The 19,910-nt window shown below is 33.0% G+C and overlaps 1 protein-coding gene across 3 annotated transcripts in view; it reads left to right on the top strand.

Annotated features, from left to right (window-relative positions):
- The window catches only part of SYTL5 (synaptotagmin like 5), a 205,887-nt gene that overhangs the window by 63,536 nt on the left and 122,441 nt on the right, over nucleotides 1-19,910 (top strand). For 2 of the 3 annotated variants that reach the window (XM_023498919.2, XM_031959434.1), the window contains exon 2: nucleotides 7,775-7,855. The exons of the other annotated variant lie outside the window; for it this stretch is intronic. The gene's annotated coding sequence lies outside the window, so the exon portion shown is untranslated. The remainder of the gene's footprint in view (nucleotides 1-7,774; nucleotides 7,856-19,910) is intronic. 3 annotated transcript variants of the gene reach the window in all.

The raw sequence follows: 19,910 nt of genomic DNA, 5'->3' as shown, positions 1-19,910 counted from the left end.
GACTTCAGGCTTGTTGCTCTATTCACTGTACCACCTAGAACAGGTCCAACCAGATTAATCACCTTTTTGGAAAAGATTTTAAATTCTCAAATCAAAGGGATGTTAGTTTGCCAACAATCAACAAATTCTATCATATTTGTCACTGTAGACAAGATGGAGAAATATGATTTCGATGATAAAGTTTAGTGAATTGTGAACTAGTTGAAAGACTATAAAAAAGAATAGTTAGGAGTGGTTTGTGATCACTTTGTAGGGAAGTCTCTAGTGAAGTACCTCAGGGATATTTTCTTAGACTTATTGTATTCAAGATTTTTGTCAGTGACTTGAAACAAGCTATAGTTACTTACTGAATTTATCAATGACATCAGACTGGGACAGATCACTAATATATTGAATGAAACACTGGAGACATCACTCTTTGGATCTCCTGAGATCTTCCAACCCAGAGTTAGCTAATCTATTCAGCTTGGGCTGAGAGAGAGCTGCCATGGTATTTGATTGCACATTAAGTCAAACTTTAGAACAAGCTTCATCTCTAGGTCCAGCCATCCCATTAAGGCACCAAGGCCTAGCCAACATCAGTCTCTTTCCATCTTCTCTATAACTGCTCACTTATCTTTTTTTAAAAAAGATAGTGTCCCTCTTTTATTTCCTTTTATAATTATTAACATCCTTTTTTAAATTCTGAGTTCAAATTCTCTCTCCCATCCACTGAAAAGGCAACCAATGGATACCCATATGAAGCCATGCAAACATTTTTCCATATTATCCTTCTGCCACCCCTTCACCACTTTATTTTTATACTCAGTCATTTGCTGTCTTGTGCTTTCACTTCCCCAATATTTCTTGAATTTGTCCCCTTCTCATACTATAATCACCTACAGCAAGTACTGTTTAATTGTTGTATTCAAATCCTCACTGTCTAGTATTTAGAAAGCAATTAATAAGTATTGGTTAATTAATTAATTAACAGATGTGGGACTCAAAAATATCTCAACAGTCTAAAATAATGAGCCCAAACCTAATAAAATAAAAATAACAACACTGTCTTATATTTATGTTCAAAATATCAACTTCCCAAGAAAAAGATAGCAATTACAGCTTCTCAGAGGAGTCACTTTTTGTAAATGTATCTCTATGTTTTAGTAAACTGCAAATTCAAAATGTTTTAATAATCTGACCAATGGCAACCTCAAAGTTAATTATGATCTTAAGTTTCATCAGAAAGGCAGAGTGTCCAGCACATCAGAGCTCATTTTCTCGTATTCTGGTTCAGTCAGATATCTTAAGGGTTCATTTCTAGGTGCAGTATTTTAGAAAGGTTTTGATAATCTAGAAGGCATCCAGTGGAAGATAATTATAATGATGCTTCCATCATGATATTTATTATCCTGTTATGGTCTTCATTCTTGTTTCCTATTAGTAAAACTTATTGATTTATACATTAATCTTGCTGGTTGTCCAGAACAAAGGAGGAAAGGAATTCATCTGTAATAGATCTAAAATTTGTTATACATGTCAGATGGATGCTGTGCCCCTGGAAGGAGGAACATTTGACTCAAGATGAGGATCCTGTGAAGACTGAAAAATTATTACTTTTAAGTAGTCTTGAATAACTGATACTCGTTTCAAAGATAACATCTTCAAGTTCTTAGCCTTTGAGCAGCAATTTGACACAGTACATAGAGTACTAGAATTGAAATAAGAAAGCCGTGAATTCAAATCCATTACCCAGACACTTCTTAATTGTGGGAAGTTTCTTACTCAATAAAAAAGAAGATAATAATAGCACCTACTTCATAGGGTTATTGTAAGGCTGAAATAAGATAATATATGTAAAGTACTTTACTAGCTACTATGATTCTTGTGTCATGGCCCTCTTCTTGATTGATATTTTGAAATACATGAAATAAAATATACATGATACAAAGGAAAACAATTAAACTGAAATAAAGATGTATTTTTTTCCCATTCAAGTTCACAGACTCCCTGAAGTCTATTAATGAACACCTTGTGTGTCTGTTGATCACAGGTTAGCAATATCTATTCTGACAGAATGGTAAAAGAGGATGAGAAGCAAAGAAAATTGGGCCACTCAAAATAAATCTCTGCTTAGAAGGGAAAATAATTCTGTCTGGACAAGTCAGCTACATATTCTAAAGCTGAGCATCTTAAGGGCACAGGGGAGCTTTAAGACATGAGTGTATATTCTTTATCTACTCTATTAAATGATTAAGTCCTTATAATGAGTGTGACAAATAGGTCCTTTCTTTTGGAGGGAAAACATTGTTTTTTATTCTTAACTAAGCAAACACTAAATAAAACAAAGATTTCCATAAAATGGATCAGAAAAAAGTGAATATACTAGATGATTGTTTTTCTTTTTAAATATATAATAAATTCAACTTGTAACTTTTTGAAGCTTTGCTTTTTCCTTTCTTTGTGCTTTTTATTCAGCTCTCTTTTTTTTTTGTAGGTGCATGCTTCCACTGGAATTGACTGCTTATTATTGATCAGGTAAATGTTTCCTTTTTTCCTTTTCATATAAAACATTTTCTGTTCTAATTTTCCTCTCTTGTCATTAAGTCTTTCTAACTTTTTTTATTTTTTTATTTAATAGCCTTTTTTTGGATTTATTAATTTAAGCATTAAAATTGAAACCTCTTGTTCAATTTTTTCCCCTTACCCTCCACCCCTCCCTAGTAGGATATATAGATGTTAAATATATTAAAATTAAAATTAATAAAATAAGTATAATGAAAAAATTTATTTTTTACAAAAAGAATCAGACTTGAAATATTTACAATTATTTGAAAAATCAAAAATGGGTGTGCATAAAATAAAGGGTTGGGAATTCAAGTAAGGTTTTTCATCTCCCGAGTTCTTTCTCTGGGCATAGCTGGGTTCAGTTATTACTGCTCCGGAAATGTTTGGTTGATCCTTGTGAGGATGGCCTGGTCCATCAGAACTGGTCATCATATATATTGTTGGGTATATAATGATCCCCTGGTCCTGCTCATTTCCTCAGCATCAGTTCATGTAAGTCTCCAGGCCTTTAAAATTATTTTGGTCATTTCTTAAGGCAGTAATATTCCAAATATTCATATACAAATTTATTCAGCCATTCTCCCTGTGGACATCCATTCAGTTTCAGTTTTACCACTACAAAAAGGGCTGCCACAAAATTCGTGCAATAAGGTCCTTTCCCTTCTTTATAATCTCTTTGGGATATAATCCAGTAGTAACACTTGGATCAAAGGGTACAGTTTGATAACTTTTTGAGCATAGTTCAAATACTTCCAAAATGGTTGGTTGTTCAGCTCCAAACCCAATGCATCAATTCCCAGTTTTCCCATCCCCCAACAATCAATTTTTTTTTCCTGTCATCTTAGCCAATCAAGGTGTGTAGTGGTATCTTAGAGTTGTCTTAATTTTGCATTTCTCTGATTAATAATGACTTGGGCATCTTTTCATAGACTGAAATAGTTTCAATTTCTTCATCTGAGAATTGCTGTTCATATCCGCCATTTTCAATTGGAGAATCGATTTTTATAAATTAAGTTAATTCTCTATATTTTTAAATGAGGCCTTTATAGAACCTTTGACTATAAAACTATTTTCCCGTTTATTTTTCTAATCTTGTCTGATTGTTTTTTTACAAAAACTTTTCAGTTTGATAATCAAATTTTCTGTTTTGACGTAATAAATCTAGTTCTGCTTTTGGCAAAGCCTTCCCTTCCACAGATCTGAGGGGTAAACTATCCTGTGTTCCTCTAATTTATTAATAATTTATTCTTTATGCCTAGGTCATGAACCCATTTTTGACTTTATCTTGGTGTCGGCGATTGGATCCCTTTTCTTATTGTTTCAAAATTTTCCCAATTTTTTATCAAACAGTAAGTTCACCCAAAGTACTTTGGGTTTTCAAAGACTAGGTTTATTTGTTGACTGTTTTATCCTTGAATTAATCTATTCCACTAATCAAAATTTTCCTTAGCCAATACCAAATTTTTGGTAATCTGTTTTGATATAATTTTAGATCTGGTACAGCTAACCATTCATTTGATTTTTTTCATTAATTTTAAATTTTACTTTTGTTTTTCCATATGAATTTGTTTTATTTTTTCAGGTCATTAAAATAGTTTTTGGGACTCGTTGGTATAGCCTAAATAAATAGATTAGTTTAGGTAATATTTCATCTTTTTTATATTTGCTCGCTCTATCCGAGCATTTTTTTTCAATTGGTTAGATAGACTTAATTTGTGTGAAAAGGGTCAATTTTTCATAACGTTTCTGATTTTCCTTGGCGATAGATTCTAAATATTTTATATTATCAGTGTTACTTTAAATGGAATTTCTCTTTGTAACTCGACTTTGGATTTTTTAGTGATATATAAAATTGTGCTTATGTGGGTTTATTTTATAACCAAAACTTTTAAAGTTGTGGATTATTTCTAATAACTTTTAGCAGAATTTCTGGGGGTTTCTAAGTATACCATTGTCATCAGCAAAGAGTGATAATTTTTTCCTTTCCTATTCTTTTCCTTTAATTCTTTTCATTTATTGCTAAAGCTAGGTTTCTAATAAATATTAAATAATAAGGTGATGGGCAACCTTTGTTTCATTCAGATTTATTGGGAATGGTTGGTTTTCTCCATTACATAGATGCTTACGATGGTTTTAAAAGATTGCTGATTATTTTAAGGAAAAATCCATTTTTCCTATACTCTCAAGTGTTTTTTTAATAAAATGGATGTTGGTTTAAAATGCTTTTTTCATCTATTGAGATATTAATGGTTTTTGTTAATTTTTTATGGCCAATTATATTGATAGTTTTTCCTAATATTGAACCAACCCCATTCCTGGTATAAATCCCTTGATCATAGTGTATTATCTTGAATGATTTTTTGGCTTTTGTAATATCTTATTTAAGATTTTAGCATCAATATTCTTTGGGAGATTAGTCTTAATTTTCTTTCTCTGTTTTCAGCCTACCTGGTTTAGGTATTAATGTCTGTGTCATAGAAGGAATTTGGTAGGACTCCTTCATTCCCTATTTTACAAATAATTTATATGTTTAGGGCCAATTGTTTTTAAATTTTGGTAAAATTACATTAAACCATCTTCCCAAATTTTTTCTTGGGAGTTGTTTAATTGCCTGTTCTATTTCTTTTTCTGAAATGGGACTATTCAAACAATTTACTTTCTCCCTTTATCTGGGAAGTCTTATTTTTGGAGGTAGTCATCCATTTCACTTAGGTTATAAATTTATTATAAAAGTTAGCAAAATAACCCTTATTATTTCTCTAATTTCCTTTCATTGGTGGAAAGTTCTCCTTTTCATTTTAAGAACTAATTTCATTTTCCTCTTTCCTTTTTCTAATCAGATTTTAAAAGCTTATCTATTTTTTGGCTTTTTTTCATAGAAAACTCTTAGTTTTATTAATTGGTTAATGTTTTTTTTACTTTCAATTTTTAATTTCTCCTTTTAATTTTAAATTTCCAATTTAGTATTTGATTGGGGTTTTTAATTTGGTCTTTTTATTTGCAAGCCAATTATTAATCTTTTCTTTCTTGTTTTATTCAAGTAACCTCTAAGGTATAAAATTTTTATTCTTTGGCTGCATCCCCAAATTTTGGTTGATGTCTATCCATTATCTAGTGAAATTATTAATTGTATCTATAATTTGCCTTCACCCAATCATTCTTTAAGATGAGATTGTTTAGTTTCCAATTACTTTTTGATCTATTTCCCCCTAACTTTTTGTTGAATATAGTTTTTATTGCATCATGATCTGAAACCATGAATTATCTACTTGCAAAAATGACAGACTTGGAAAATAGATCTAGGAGAGATAATCTGAGGATTATTGGACTTTCCAAAAACTATGATGAAAAAAAGAGCCTAGATACTATTTACAAAAAATCATCAAAGAAATGCCCAGATGTAATAGAATCAGAAGATAAAATAGGATTGAAAAAATTCTAACACCTTCTGAAAAAACCAAAATAAAAACCCCAAGGAATATTGTGGCCAAATTTCAGAACTATCAGATTAAGGAAAAAATTTTACAAGCAACAACAAAAAAAAAACATTTAAATACCGAGGTGCCACAATAAGGATCACCCAAGATCTGGCTGCCTCTACATTAAAGGAAAAAAGGGCCTGGAATATGATATTCTGAAAGGCACAAGAACTTGGGATGCAGCCAAGAATAAACTACCCAGCTAAGCTGAGCATTTTCTTCCAGGAAGAAGATGGACATTTAATGAAACAAATGAATTCCATTTGTTTCTGAAGAAAAAACCAGAACTAAACAAAAAATTTGATCTCCAACCATAGAACTCAAGAGATGCAGAAATGGTAAAAATAACTCTTGAGAATTGTATTTCTGTTGTGGATATACAAAAAGAATACATGTATAATTTGATTGTACTGATATAACATAAAAAAGGGAAGTAGATATGGAAAAGGGATGATGGCAGTATAAGGTGGGAAGGAGGGATAAAAAGAGGGAAACCACATCCCACAAAGAGGCAAAGGAAACTTTCTAGACTTTTTAAACACTGTTCCGTTAGCTATTTCTTATAGTACAATAATATTCTATTATATTCATGTATCATAATTTGCTCAACCATTACCTGATTAGTTAGCATTCCCCTGTTTCCAGTTCTTTGCTATTAAAAAAAAAAGCTATTGTAAATGTTTCTGTATGTATGATCCCCCTTCTTCTTTCTTTGAATAATTCAGGGAATGGTATGGAAAAGGTAGGCCTTAAAATGGTGCTATATCAAAGAATATATATAGTTTAGTGAATTTGGGAGCACAGTGCCAAATAACTTTCCAAAATGACTAGATGAATTCATAGCTCCACCAGCAGTACCTTAATGTGCTTATTGTCCTATCTTGTTTTAACAATTGTCATTTTCCTTTTTTTAGTCATTTTGGCCAATCTGATGGGTGTGAGGTACAACATGGAAGTTTGTTTTAATTTATATTTCTTTATTTGTGATTTGGAAATTTTTTTTCACATGACTTGTGATAGTTTCTATTATTTCTTTTAAGAAATATCATTTGATCCTATATTACTTGGGGGGAATGGCTCCATAGCTCTTTTCCTGAACCCTAAAAGGGCCTGGTCACTTGGACCAATTAATATGATGTCTAAAAACTTGGTATTTTCTTGGGGCATGCTTTCAACCTCTTTCCACACCTCAGCTTATAAATCATTCTCTGATATTAAATTTTCCTAAATTACCATATGGCATAAATTGCCTCACTGTACTGAATACTTGGTCATGTGAATTCTAGAAATGCATAGGAATCTGGCACAAGAACATGCTTAGGAGAGTAAGAAAAATCTTACTTCTCATTTACTCCACATCAGCCTGAGTATTTTACCTCCTAAAAGGCAAGAAAGACATTCGTGAATTTTTCCCCCAAGGTCAACAATGGAGTGCTTTGGAAATGTTGGAGCAGCAAAAGGTAAAAACCTCTCTGAAGCACTTTCCTGTGTAATTATTTCATTTAACATTTCTCCAAATGTGTGTTGGAGAAAGCTAAATATACCTTTGATCTGCTAAGGTACAGAAGCATTCCCTTTGAGTCACCTTTTGAAAACAAAGTTCTAGAGAAACTGCTTGCTCCCAGGATCACTGTCCACCACAAACAAACATTACTTTGTGGCACTGGGTGTGTGTGCGTAGTGTGTAAATAGATTATGGAAAGGAGAGAGGCTGGTTTTTCAAGTTCCTGTTTCTTTTGCTCTGTTAGATTCAATGCAGTTAAGCATTTGATATCCTTGGTCTGCAATAACAGGAGAGGAGATAAATCTCCCAGTTCTTTCTGAACAAGGTAAGAACTCTTTAATACAAGATAAAGTGAATGAGGGTTTACTTTATTATTTCATTAGTTTTTTTGTTAGGGGTCGGAACTATCCACAGAAACCACTTTGCATTTTTGTAATGGTATCTTTTTGTACATGTAGTCTTTCTTTCTTTTTATATTTCTTTCTTACCTTCCTATCTTTCTGCCTGTCTTCCTGTCTCTCTCTCTCTCCTTTTCTTTCTCTCTTTCTGATTGTCTTTCTCTTTTTGTCTTCCTTTGTTTTTCTTTCTTTCTCTCCCTTCTTTTGATTCTTTTTTCTTTTCTTTCTGAATTCCTTAAAAAGGGATGGGGACATTGAATTTATTTAGAGCATCAAATCACCTGCTTTGTTATTGTGTAGATGTTTTCTGGGAGTGGGGGAAGTGTATCAAAGGATCATATAGTTAGTGAGGCGAGTGGATTCACTGAATGGTCACTGTCTCTATCTTAAATATATATTCTAGGGATATGAGAAAAGGAAATTTAAGCTTGAAGGACTTCTCTTTCTGTCTCTGCCAATTTTCCTCTTATTCAGTATCTCTTTGATTTAATTAAACAATTCAGCTACTTGATTCACAATCACAAGGTTTTATATCCCATCAAGTCTCTTTCATACTTGTAGCGTATTCATTGTGAACACTATTAAAATTCAGAGCCCTGGAATAATTCCAAGATGAATATGAAAATTTCAACACAACAGGAAGTCCAGACTCAAAGACTGTATATGATTATACACTCTAAAGAAGTACCATTTTTTCTTATGGTAATCAACATTCTGTAACTTCTTACTACTATATTTACTCCTTTGAGAGGAAAAATAATCCTACCAATTTCCCAGTATAGAGTTTCAAACTGGCAGTTTGAAAAGAAAAGGATTGACTGCCTTTTCTTCAAAATATTTAAATAACTGAATGGAAACTAATATGTTATTTCTATATAGATATTAATTTTGCCCACCAAGGCATATTTCAAGTACTATTATAATTAAATGTTTAGAAAAGTTCAATCCCTCAAAATCACCTTATATATTAAAAGAACAAAAACAGCACACTCATAAGTATAAGCAAATCACTTAACTTTTAGTTTTTTGTTTTTAAAATCAGAGTAATACCTGTGGCATTCATCATATGGTGTTATTATTAAATGTGAAAGTATGTGGAAAATATTTTATAAATTATAGTGATATATAAAAATTATTATTATTTTTATTTTTACTTTTCTAAGAAAGCATTTACTGAATGCCTACCATCTGAAAGGCACAATGCTAGACTCTGGATACAAAGACAAAAACAAATTCCTACCTTTAAAGAGCTATTGCAAATAAAGTAAAGAAACTTAAGAATATGCCATAGGAACATTCTATTCAATACTTCCTCTTTATTCTATTAAAATTGTATACAAAGAAAGTCAAACGATCTTAAGGCATAGGTAATAATTCTTTTTTCATTACTTGAAGGATCAGTGATCATTTATGTCCTTCCATTAACATACAATCTTATGAGCTATTGTGTCTCTCTCCTCTCCAAAATATCAGAACATGGTTGCCATTTTCTTGGTAAGTAATTATCCTCTCCATATTTAGCCAGACTCAGATGACATTCAGTCTATTGTTGGAGTTATATTTGGTACAGTTCATTAAGACTTCTATGAGTTTATGTTCTGTTGACTTGGTTTTCAATAGTGCCTTAGGCTTTTTGTATTTAGAAAATCAGATATAAGTTGAATTTATAAAAAGAAATAGCCTCTGTCATTTCAAAATATTATAGTATCCACTTCATTTTCTTGCTTAAATGAAAAGTTTTTAAAGATCTGATAAATACATGTATGCAAAAAGAATTCACTTGAAATTAGTAATTTGAAAATTGGGTTAGATGGCATAGTGAATAGGGTACGAGCTTTATAGTCAAGAAGTCCTGAGTTCATATTTGGCTTCAAATACTACTATGTGACTACTGGTTCTGTGACCCTAGGCAAACCATTTAAGCCTGTTTACTGAGACAAACAGGCAAAAACTCCAAATGGGATCATAAAAGGCCAGCTGTAACTAATTAACTACATAACTAATTACAACAAAAATTGAAAATTATTTGTCAATGAGACTTCAGTACTTCAGTAGATATAAGATTTAATGCTTGATCTAGTGATATGTCAAAACCTGCTCACACCTTTGAAACCTATGCAATTATAGCCCAAAGACTCTTATAAATCTTTCCTGAAGGGAACGATTTTGCAGAAGCAAATTGAGATAAAGCACAAAGAAAAGTTCTATAACAATTAGTGCTTTCCTAGAATGGAATGGTCAGCCTCAGGGAGTAATGGGTTCTCTCCATTGTGCTGGAGCTAGCTCTAACTGGCTCACAAGAACTGGTTTAATTTTCAATGTGTACATTTTCACCTTGGAAATTGGCAAACATTGCACACCAAGGATGATTTATAGTTCTGTTGAATTTCTAGATTTAAGAAAGCGATAAAATGTTACTAACCCATTTTAAATTTTTAAAAATGTATCAGGGATGTATTAACATTGTTTTTTTCCCTAGAGAGTTGCTAAACATTTACCAGCACACCTTTGAGTGTATCACACTTGAGGTCTTCAAACTTGCTCAGTGACTATTTCATGAGAATACTTTAGAAGACATTCTTAGTCAAGTGTATGCTGAAGTATATCTGAAGTCCTTTCTAACTTTAAGATTCTATAATTCCATGACACATGTGAAAGCGTCTACAGACACATATAGTCTCATTCACACTCACATTCACACACACGTTATAAATATTGGTCTCCTTGGGAGCAGGCTTTTGCCAAAATTACAGAGATTATCTCCCTGACATTCTAAGGAAAGGTCACCAAATTATCATATCTTAATTTATTCATGGTCATCTGCTATCAGAAACAAAATGAAGATGAGAAAGGATCAAAGAGAAGTAATGTTAAGTAAATAATTTTCTTTTGAGACACCTGCCCTCCATGATTCTGTACATAGTACTCTTCAAGTTTACCTAAATATTTTTTGCTAGCCTTGTTTTATGAACTATTCAACCATTCATTTATTCAGTTTTTGTGAAGTTTCTTGATTATATAAAGACTAAAATTAGTCAGAACATTTTCCCCTTTTTCATGATCATATTTGGGATATTTGTTGAAATCAGTTTTATAATTGTTCCCATGAATTTGGAAGATAAAGAAAAATGTAACATTAGCATGTTTCAGGGATCAGATGTTAAATGAAATTTGATATTTTTTCCCAGCATGAGTTGTTCCCTACTTCATAAATGCATCTTTCTGTGTTTTGCTGGTATACATTTATAATTAATAAATAATTTTTGCACATAGTAATCTAGGAGGAAGTGTAACATTGAGGATAGTGTGCTGCTCTTGAAAGCAAGGCAATTCACAGCATTGAATGAATACCTTTATGATGTTGGCAGATCACTTATTCTCTATTAATCTGAGTATAGTCTATTAGTCTGGGATTAAATAACAGCTACCAGAATTCTTGGGTGATTTTTTTAAAGCATATAAGGCATTTTCTAAAATTTACAGCACTATATAAATGCCACAAGGAACAACAATAACTGTTATCTGTTGTTATAATTACATTTTTATGAGGTTCAGACGGAATTGGTTTGAGACATTATTATTCCACTATTGATCTTGTACATTTAATGTTCTGTGAACCATCTGAAAGTATGTAAAATGACTATTTGATCTCTAGATTGAAGCTCAAATCTTCAATCTCCATTCTTTGGTGTATATGAACAATGTTATATTTATTGTTCAAATAACATTTTATTTCATTGGAGAGTTTCCACAAAATGAAGTAGCTGTTTAATGTGCTTTTCACTGGCACCATATAACTTGATACCATCTATGGACTCTAGGTTAATTAATATGAAGATTAAGTATGATTCCTTCTTTGTCTTAAAAACCATACTCATGAGAGAATTCAGAACACAAAATTTTAAAAATGAATGTTACCATGTAATTGAGGGAAAATAAAATACTAAATAAATAATTTTTAAGAAGAAAGAAAGCTAAACTTAGTTCTGGTCAAAAGTAATGACAAGGACTTTAATGCTAGAAAGAACCACAATGAGATTAAACTTTCTCCTTACAAGATACCAGGTATTATTTTAATCAATTTTGATATTATTTCATTAATAGTATGCTTTAAATAAAGATAAGTTTTCCACATGGACATCAAATACTTTTCACCATGTCTGGAAATATTCTGTATGTTTGTAGTACTTGCCTTAGGGCCACTTGATAACACCATAGTGCTCAAAGTGCTGGGCCTGGATTCTAGAAGCTATATTCCTGAGTTCAAATCCAGTCTGTATGACTGTGGGCAATTCACTTAACCTTGTTTGGCTTAGTTTTCTTAACTGTAAAATGAGCTGGAGAAATAAGCGGCAAATCCCTCTTTACCAAGAAAACCCCAACTGGTCTCACAAAGAATAGGGCAAGGCTGAAGATGACTAAACAACAAAGTACTAGTATCAGCTGTGAATGTGGAATTGAATAAAAGACTGTGAAAATCAGTGAAGGAAGTGTAAATGCTATTGCCCTTTCAGATATTAAAAAAAAATTGAATCAATAATTGAGTTCCTTTTTTTGTTTCCATGGAACTTGGACATGTTATTTTTTTCATCCCTCAGCCAATGTATTGTTCTGTTTATAGATTTTTTTCATCAAATGCTTTCTCTAACCTATATGAACATACAATGAGCCTTATGTATAGGAGTTGCTTGTGTTCTCATTTTTATAATTTTTTTTAAATTTTGCCTTCTTTTAAGAAAAAATTTAGACTTGCTTCATAGAGGCACTTGCTAAAATGCTTTGTACTACTGCCAAACCTTAAGCAAATAACTATGGCTCTTATCAGGATTTACTGTTTTCTAGTTTTTCACAGTAGGAGAGTTTAAACTGCTTCCCTTGATGTAACTATTCTATAATTCATTTATGTCACTGGTATGTATGCTTTCTGTTTTGTTTTTGACCCAATTTGTGCTTTAATTGTGTTAGACTTATTTTGACAGCAAAATGATGAGAAATGTTTGTTTTTTTCTTTCAACTACATCTTCCTCCTCCTCTTCATCTTCCTTCTCCTCCTCTTCCTCTTCCTCCTGTTCCTCTTCCTCATTTTCCTTGTCCTCTTCTTCCTCCTCCTCCTTCTTTTCCTTGTCCTCCTCTATCTCCGCTTCCTCCCCCTCCTTCTTGTTCTTGTTCTTGTTCTTCATCTTGTTGCTCTCCTCCTCTTCCTCCTCCTCCTCCTTCTTCTCTGTCTCTCTCTGTCTTTCTGTCTCTCTGTCTCTCTCTCTCTTTCTCCTCTTTCTGTCTCTGTCTTTCTTTGTCTTTGTCCCTCTCCACTCCCTTCCTATTTCCCTCCTTTCCCACTTTCTCATTTTATTCTCTAATTTTACTTCTTAATTCTTTATAATTTAGTTTTTTTATTAATGTTGAATTGTTTCTCTTGTTCTTTGCACTGCTTTGACTTCTTGTATTGCTTTAACTTTCTGACTTTCATTTTCAATTGTTGATTAAAAGTAACAAGAATTTCTGATATACTTTTGTGTTCCAGATTCCATTCCATATTTCATTTTTGGTTGTCTTTAATTAGGCAATATGGTATTCAAATTTCCTACTCCATATACCAATTAGATAGTAATGTGGTTTTCCTATGTCTCCCCACAAGATTTTAATATTTTTTTTCTTTCTTTCTTTTTCCTTAATAGCTGCTTGTTTTTATTAAATAACTAGTAAGTACAATTTGTAACTGTTGTAAAAGTTCAATTCAATAGTCAGGTTCATTGAAATAGTTGGTTTATTGATTATAATTTTAATTAGCTTCTTAAACCAAATTTCTGGATACACTGTATTCCTACATTAAAACCATACTTAATTCATTAATATTTTTGTGGCTTATGTGCATAGTCTTTTGTTACTTTTAACTTTAGTACTATGAAGTAGAAAAGCAATAAATAAATTATAACAACACCTAGAAAATTTGTAAAAAAATTATTTCTTTGGTTTACCAATTTTCTTCATTAGCTTTTTTTTACTTCTTTTTGTATAAATCCAATTGAGTTTTTAAATGAGTCATTTTGCTCTATGGAATTATTTTCCATTTCACTAATTTTTTTTTTTTAGTGAGTTATTTTCTTTCTCCAATTCACAAATTCTGTTTCCCTGCACTTCTTGGTAGTTTTTTACCTTTTCCAATTCACATTTCAGGAAGTTGTTTTCTTTTTCCACTTTATCAAATTTTTCTTTTAGTGAGTTATATGTCTTTTATGTACGCCTCTTGCATAGCTTCTCTTTCCTTTTCCCATTTTTCTTCTGGTTCTCTTTTAAGGTTTTTAATAGTCTCCTCTAGGAGAGCCTTTTGTATTGGAGACCAACAATTGTCTGGAGACTGTCTGCTATTAGTTTCTTCAGGGTTGAAAAGCTGTTCTCTTTCTGAATAGAAACTATCAATTGTCCTTTTGATTTTCTTACTCATTTTGTTAAAGCCTGTAGGGTCTGCCTTCAAGGCCAGGAGGTTACCAGCTTCCTCTGCAGAGCAGTGAAAAGTGTATGGACGGGTAGCTGTCCTGCTACCCAGCTGCAAAAAGCAGCGAGGTACTGGAGTGCTCTGGGAAAGAGTTCCCCATCTGGAGGTAACTCAGGCTTGCAGGGCAGAGCTGGGAAAGTACCCTGCAAAGAAGCCCCACTGTGTGAGATAATGACTGCCCTGGGGCTAGACGCTGAGCAGTGAGAGTTTCACTATCCCAAGCCAAATCTTGCCCTAGAGCTGTGGGTATTAGCAGTTGAGCAGTGAATGGATTTGCAGGGACCAGAAGTGTCTCTGCCCCAGGAAGCACAGTCCTGTTGGGGAAGTTCTATTGTCCCAGGCCGAGCCCCCCACTGTGTTGATTAGAGGCTGCCCAGGCTGTAACCCTCTGCCATGCGAGTTTGTAACTGACCCTGCAAAAGCTCTGAACTGACCCCTCAAACCTTCTCTAAATTTACATTCAGATAAATAAAAAAGTGTAAACAAAATTTAAATATCTCTTAAGCTGTTAATCAGGAAACAATTATTAAGAAACTTTGATGCCAGCCAGGCACTGTGCTCAGTTTTGGGGATACAAAAAAAAAAAAGACAAAAGATAGTTTCTTTACTCAAAGAGCTCACAGCCTAATGGGGGATACTACATACAAACTGTATACAAACAGGATGTAGATAGATAGATAGAGATATATAAAAATATACAGAATAAAGTGAAAAAAATTAAATTAACTGGTAGAAGGCCCTTAGGTTAAGGGGGATAAGGATGAATCTTGAAGGAAGCTAGGAAGTGGAAATAGAAAGTTTTGTACTTAAAATAAGCCCTCTAGGACAGAAGGATGCATGGAAAAAATCATTGTATTAGTTATCTAAAAAGAGATAGTGTGATGCCAGAGAAACTGAGTCAAGATAGAGATTAGAGAGTTTTTAATATTTTATTTGAGAGGCAGAGATTGTCTGGGGCCAAAATAGGATCCATGTTGTCCCTAAGGCTGAATTGGACTCTCATCTCAAAGAATCCAGCCAGGAATGTGAGTTTCCAATGATATATATATATATATATATATATATATATATATATATATATATATATATAGCTCCAAGATCAGGTAGACAAAGGCAGAGGGGTGGAGTCCAAACTCTGGTGACTGGGAATTTCCAGAAAGGGACCATTAATCCAGTTCTGATGGGGGTGGGGAATGGGGGTGGGACCATAAATTCTGATAAACTGGGAGTAAAGGAGGTGTCCAACTAGAGTCAGGAAGTCTGGAAGCTTAGTGATAGAGGCTACCAATTAGGTATATGAGATAGGACATCTGCAGTCTTATCTTTTGGAATGTCAGAATGGCCAGATCTCCACAGCCCTAATTATCTCAGACCTAATGGTCAGGAAAGTGGGGTTTCAACCAGGGGAATTGAGGAAGAACAATTCAAGGAACTGAGGCAGAACAATTTAGGGAAACTGAGGCAGGACCATTTAGGGAAACTGAGGCAGTACAGTTAGGAAAACTGAGGCAGGACAATAAAAGGGAACTGTGACACAACAATAGTTAGCAATGATTAGTTCACTTCAAATCTACCTCTTCTTAAAGCCAAAGTAGTGGTATTACAGAGTTATGAACTCTATCAATTCCTCCTGTAGTTTCCTACTCTCTTTTCATCCATCTCAAGCATTCCATTTCCTTTCTCAAATAAATCTTTTTTCGTTCTGAAAACTTCCAGCCCTAAACAGCTCAAATAAGAGGAGCACAAAAAGGTAAAGTTACATTATGGGGGAAAATGGTTAATGAAATCAATTCTTTCATTTTTAAAGACTTGTTTAAAAAATAGAAAGGGACAAAAAAGAACCAGAAGATGGAGAGGGGGAATGCAAATGCAACATAGCTCAAAAACAGACCAGAACTGAAAAAAAAAAAAAAAAAAAAAAAGGACCAGCAAATTTGACAATTAAATTGTTTGAACTTTATAAAAAGCCTTTTCCCTCCAGAGTAGAAATTAGCAAGTCAGATTTTCCCTCTCAAGGCAAATGGGATTAAGTGACTTGCTTAGGTTACACAGTTAGTAAGTATTAAGTGTCTGAGCTAAATTTGAATTCAGGTCCTCCTACTTTCAAGACAAGTGCTTTGCCCACTTTGCCATCGAATTGCCCCAGACCAGGTTTTAAAATTTTGAGACAGTAGGAGAGACATTATAAACAATTATAAATAACATAAACAATTCTTTCTAAAAATTTGGGTGAAGACAAAAATAGAAATACGAATTAATAGCTTGAGAAAGTGGTAGAATCTAGTGAAAGTTTTTGTTTAAAGACAAACATCTATCCTTTTCCTAATAACTCTAGGCTTTTGGGATAGTACTCTCAGGAGTTCTCCAGCCTATCTCTCTATTCTTTTCCAATCTTCTAATTTGGTTCATTGTCCAGACCACATGGACATCCTTTAACATTTTTATTCTTCAGATTATATCCTGCATGTCCTATTATCTTTCTATGCTCTCCCTCTTGGAGCTCATTGGTTTCTTTGGATTTATTTAACTTATCAAATAGATGATTCCTCAAAGCACCCTAGTATTGACTCTATTCCACTCAATGTGTGTGAACATTTCCAACTAGAGTTCCCCTATCTCAAATTCAACATGTCCCAAACAGAGCTCATTATTTTGTCTTCCTAAACCCACTTTTTTTCTAAAGTTTTTCTATTTTTGTCAAAAGTACCATCATTCTTCAATCTCCTATGTTTGCAACCTTAACATTATTCTTGACTACTTAGGTTCCTTCATTGCTCATATCCATTCATTAGCCAAATTTTGCTGTTTTCATATCTACAACATCCAATTTCTTCTCATTGCTCACATAACTATTTCCAGGTTTAACATATCTTGTTAAAATTAATGCTGTAACCTTGCAATTGGTCTCCCTCTCAGTTAGTACCCTTTTTAAGTTAGCCATCTTGTAATACTCTGCCAAACTGTATTTGTTAAACAAATATTGAATTTAATAATTGAACCAGGGAGAGATAAAGTAATGAAACTTTATATATCAATGTCACTCCTGAATATTGATGCAAAATTCTAAAAAAAGTTTTAGCAATATATAGATGGATAGGGAAGTAGGCAAGCATACTAATTTATATTACTATTTCTACAGCTGTGAACTGCTTCAATTTTGTGGAAAGAAATTTTAAGTTTTGCTAAGAAAGTCACTAATGTGTTTATATCTCTTGAGTTATAAATCTTATTATTAACATAATATCTCAATGAGTTAAAGACAAAAAATAAGTTATAAAATATAACAAAATGTTAATAACAGCACTTTTTGTGTTAGCAAAAACTGGAAATACCTCAGTTGGGGAATGGCTAACCAAATTGAGGTACATAAATGTAATATAATATTAAGTACCGTCTATGATGACTATGAAAAATGATGCAGAGTGAAGAAAGAGAAACCAGGAAAAAAAATACATGTGAAGATTACAACAATGTAAAGGGCAAAAACAAAAAAAATTCAATACTATAGTCTACTATATGCTTAGCCTCACAGAAGAGATGAGAAAATGCATCTCTCTCCCTTTATTTCTAATATGAGGAATAAAGGGTATGGAATATTATATATAATGTCAGGATTTTTTTCCCCTGGATTTTTTTTGTTTTTAATTCTTGATACTGTGGAGGACTTTCTAGATTGAGAAGGTGTGGTAATAAATTTGGAAATAAATATAATGAATAGCAAAAATAACTAATTTTTAAAAGAAAAAATGTTATTGCTAAAAGATTTAGAATTTTAAATTTTATTAAATCTTTTGTAGTACATATAAAACACTGGAAAGGAAGTTGCCATTTTTAACTGGTAGCTTTTAAAGATGAACTAATTAGTTTGTTTTCATTGAGTGCAGTCATAGAACAGACTTTTTTTCCCCCTAGGAGCAGTAATTATCAAAATTGGTCCCAAGAAGAAAGGTATTTTTAAAATCCTACAGAAATCTGTACTCAAATAAATGGGTTTGAGTGAGAAACAAAATTAATGGGTTTGAGTGATAAACAAAATTAATTAGGGAATTGTAACACATGGAGTAAATTTGGCTCCATAATTGTCAATGATACTTGTCTTCCCAACAAAATCATAAGATTCTTCTAGCCAGTAACCATGTTTTACACATCTCCTATATAGCTTAGCATCTTACAAAATAGATAAATTTACAAATTACAAAATTGAAATATTCCCATTTGTATTACAATGATTTGTGCACCAATCTCTCCTTCTTAGATAGTAAATATTTTAATAGCTATAATTTTATTTTTTTAATCTTTGTTCCTATTTCCCATAGTCTAACATAGTACTTTGCATTTAGCAAATACATATTTGTCAAATCAGGGTTACACGAAGTGAACTGACACTATCTTTATTATGTTTTTTTGGTGGTTCATATAATTTTAATTATCTGTGTTTGCCTGTTTGCTAGACTTCCAGTTGTTGGATTGTTACAGAGGCTGCAGAACCAATAACAGTAGAAGCATTAGAGGCAGTAGCCTCCAGCAAAGTGGATAGTGTCAGAGACCCTAGCAGATTATGAGCAATAGAAGTAGCAATAGCACAGGCTCTCCACAGTAAGCTGCGGTATAGGCTGACCCATAGAATATCTTTGTAATTGTTTCTGTTCTTTATAAGAAGGGTTCTTCTATTTTGCTGAAAGGATGAGGGAATGAGAGTTGTTATGCTTCAAAGCTGATGCTGAAGGTTACTGACTTGATCACCCAATTCACTGATAGCTAGGAGCAAGGGGTAAAATGTTGTTTATTCTGTGATGCAGATCAAATATAGCTTGAATTGTTCAGTCATTTCAGTTCTTTCTGACTCTTTGTGACCTCATCTGGGGTTTTCCTAGCAAAGCTACTAGAGTGGTTTGCTATTTCCTTTTCCAGCTTATTTTTACAGGTGAGATTACTGACGCCAGGATGGTTAAATGACCAGTTCAGGATCACATAGCTAGTAAGTGTCTGAGGCTGAATTTGCTCTCAGGAAGAAGAGTTTTTGTGCTTCCAGGTCTAGCATTCTATCCACCTTGTCACTTAGCAGCCCCCTAAATACCCAAAGTGGGTACTTCAGGAAGAGGAGGATATAAGAATTAAAGGAGCAAGCTAATGAACTTAAGACTTTTCAGAACATCACTACTTCCTACCACCAAACTGTCCCCCACCTTGAACTTCCATGGGAGCGGTTTCTCCCTAGGTATCATTGAACACATTGAGAAAATAGAAGGAAGCTGGTTACATTTGTCCCTCTCTTTAGTAAAATAGAGTAAAATACCACTTTAAAAAGTAAAATCTGAACTATCAGATTCTTGAATTGTCTGTTTCCACTAATAAATTCCTGGAATAAGTTCCATCACCATTCTGTTGCTGACATTTTCCTGTGGCTAGATCTGGATCCTGTTTGTCTCTCTCTTAACATCTCCCACATTGCCTAGCATAAATTAAATTAATTTATTAATTTTTAATAT

This window comes from Sarcophilus harrisii, chromosome 3 (assembly GCF_902635505.1).
Source record: "Sarcophilus harrisii chromosome 3, mSarHar1.11, whole genome shotgun sequence".
NCBI lineage: Eukaryota > Metazoa > Chordata > Mammalia > Dasyuromorphia > Dasyuridae > Sarcophilus > Sarcophilus harrisii.
The sequence above is the reverse complement of the archived record's forward strand: the minus strand, read 5'-3'. Positions and strand labels throughout refer to the sequence as shown.